Source organism: Henckelia pumila, chromosome 1 (assembly GCF_033568475.1).
Source record: "Henckelia pumila isolate YLH828 chromosome 1, ASM3356847v2, whole genome shotgun sequence".
Lineage (NCBI taxonomy): Eukaryota > Viridiplantae > Streptophyta > Magnoliopsida > Lamiales > Gesneriaceae > Henckelia > Henckelia pumila.
The window spans coordinates 116,872,991-116,876,272 of NC_133120.1; the positions used below are offsets into that span (position 1 = coordinate 116,872,991).

The following is a 3,282-nucleotide window of genomic DNA, read 5'->3' on the forward strand; positions in this document are numbered from 1 at the left end:
TGCATTTAACTTAATTAAATAAATCAGAAATTAAACAACGAAAAACTTAAACAACAATAAAATATTGTTTACAACCATATCAAAAAGTGCAGTGTATTAACCCAAATACAACAGAAACAAAAGCCTAGACAAAGCCCTGCTGGTCATCCAACGCCTAAGCCATCCTGGAACCACCCGCATCGTCCAGCCGCAGACCTGCCCCGGAATAGGGCGTCCAGATACAAAAAAATACGAGACGTGAGCATGATAAACTCAGTACGAGAGTATGAGTATTCGGTGTTATGTGTGCATGTATGCAAGTGAACTGGGTACCCAGAAACTCAGGTCAATAACAAGCTCATAGACCGGGTCCAGGGTATATAGCACATTGCGTCGTCGTCTCAGGAGGTGACTCATATACCTAGTGGATAATGATGACCTGATACTAGTACATATGTCCAATCATCACGGTGACCTGACATAACACTTACGTATCCAACCATCCACAACTCGTAAGATGAACGCCCTACTACATGATAGCTCTAAGGTAAAGGCTCAATATGCTCATGTATGCAACATACAGTCGTGACATGCTGTATATATAAAGGCATATAAAACATGCAATCATATAATCCATGCAAACACATAATACATGCACACTAAATCTGGATATCTCGAATATTACCACTGTACTTATACACTAGGCAATCTAGACCAGCACTATGTCCAAACCTACAGTCCACACTACAATGCAAAGTACTCATGCATTAAAATATTATTCTAAAAGCCTTAACTAGTGTAAGGTCCGGGATTAATTGATTTAATCCGCAATATTATTTAATTTTAATTCGAGTATATTTAATTTGGGAATATTTAGAGTTTTGATTTAAATTCTAATATTCTTAAATTATTTAGGATTGAAATTGAATTAAAAATATTTGCCGAGGACCGATTTGCAAATAATAAAGAGTTGAGGGCCAAAGTGCAAATATGAGGTTTTGACTTGGACACTTGCTATATTTAGAGTCTTAAACGTGTATTCACCATAATTCTTCAGAATTTGAGCTGCAACTTCAGAAAGGGATCGAGAACCCCATCTCCAAGTCCATTCTCCATTTTCAATCTTTCATAACTTTTGCTCCGGTTGTCCGAATTCAATTCCGAAAATAGTTCCGGACTCCTTGCGAGAAGGGCTATCATTTGATGTAAGTCTTGATGAGCTTTCTAATGATTTTGAAATGTTGATATGGGGCAGAAATCAGATTGATCATGTATTGATGTTCTTGAGCTTTTATGTTTGATTATATTGATGGTAGATTGAAGAATGAGCGTCGTTTGCTATCTATATGAATGTACAGCCATTATTTCGAAATTTTCAGTTCTGATGTGTTGATTTATGGCTGGTATACATGCTGATATGTGTGTGTTACGTGAAGAGGATTGATATATATTTGACGATATCGAAGTTGAACCGAAGAACAAGCATCGTTCGCAAGTGCTATGATTTTTTAGAAGTTGGATTCGATCTTATGCTTTTGATTGAGTTGATATATGATGATATTCAGCTGTTATAATATGTATATGAAGTTGATAAGAATGATAGAATGGTTGGAAATGAATTACGGTTGCCGAAATTATATCGTTAATGCCGTAGAGTCAAGAATTGAGTTGATTTGTGATATCTTTGAGTTAGCTGGACATTGATGAGTGTCCTGCTGATGTTTTTGAATATATATTATGTGTTTTCAGATTGAAAACAGGGGACATCGAGCTTGGAAAGTTCAGCGTCGAATCGAGAAAGAATTGGACAAGGTTTGCTTTGAAGATTAGCTTGCAAGACCTAGATTGTTGAGCAGATTTTTATTGAGCTTTGTATGTGCAGATTTTGAAGAGTTGAAGAGTTATAAACCAAGATTGAAAGGTATAAGACAACCTTTAAAGAAAGGGCTTGCACACTCAATATGAATCTATTGAGTATTCCTTTCTAAAATCACATACCTTGTGCTTCTATGTTAATAGATGCTTATATGATTACTTACTTGATCTAGTTTGTATTGTTGGTCTTGACTTGATGCGTTTGAGTTTGTGGCATTCATATTGGGCCAACTTTCTTTCGAGTTTTGAGGGCTGAGTTGCCCAGATATAATTATAGGACGTTTGGACGTATATTGAGGAGTTTAGGTGATTGAGTTGTCCCTAACGTTTGACGGCTAGGTGATTGAGTTATCCCTTCCGTTTGACGCTCAATATAGCGGACCAAAGTCCGAGAATAAGCACTCAAAATCACCTCGAAGGGAGAGTAGGTGGATGGGTTGATGTGTTTCTTTCCTAGGGATCCCAAAACGAGAACCGATACCGATATGATAACGGATTTTAAATCATGCATTGCTTTTGAATTTAATAGATGAGTTTCTATTATTTGTTTAAGCTTAAATATATTGCATGATGGTTTGAAGAGTTGATATTGAATTATTGATTTGATATGAGTTTGTAGATGTTAATAGCATGTCTTGCTTGAATAAAACATTGCAACTTGATTTATAGCATGTTGAGTTAATATGCCTTAAGTTGCTTTGAGTCTTATTTGTAGAATGATTGCTAATATGCTTCAAGTTGAATTACTTGAGTTTATGCATGTTTATGTTGTTTTATACTGGGATTAAATTCTCACCGGAGTCTCTTCGGCTATTGTCTTGTTTGTATGTGTACATGACAATAGTTGAGACTGGAACGAGTCCGGGAAGATCATGAAGAATAGAGATCGAGAGAAAGTAGAGTGGTGATCTGGGTTTAGATATGAGTTGCTGTCAAGTTGCACCAATTTGATTTGTAGTTGGGATTTGGCTTGTATGCTATGACCTTAGCTTGTGTTGTACTAAATTTTAGTTTATGAATTCTAGTTGACATCTTTATATAGATGTTATGTTAGTGATAAAGCTAGTAGTAACTTGTTGAGATGTTGTGAATTGAACTTAGCATGAGTATGCTAGATGAATATGAAATGGAGCATGTTGAAACTCATGTTATGAATCTTAGTATTACCTTGATTCTTCTTAGACTTGAGATAACATTTATATTATGTTGTAGCTTATACAAGACTAGATGGTTTATTATTCCACATTTGATAGCAATCTTTGTGTAGCAGAATTTTCAGAGTTAAGAGCCCGCTCGATCGGCTGAACTTCAAAGCTAGCTACTTTAAGAATGAACGTCGTTTGCTTCAATCTACCATCAATATAATCAAACATAAAAGCTCAAGAACATCAATACATGATCAATCTGATTTCTGCCCCATATCAAAAT

At 35.7% G+C, this 3,282-nt stretch overlaps 1 long non-coding RNA gene across 1 annotated transcript; it reads left to right on the forward strand.

The window, feature by feature from the left end:
- Nucleotides 1-1,039: 1,039 nt before the first annotated feature.
- Nucleotides 1,040-2,980, forward strand: LOC140876139 (uncharacterized). The gene is made up of 3 exons (XR_012148687.1): nt 1,040-1,791; nt 1,862-1,900; nt 2,699-2,980. It is a non-coding gene; the product is annotated as an uncharacterized lncRNA (long non-coding RNA).
- Nucleotides 2,981-3,282: the final 302 nt, after the last annotated feature.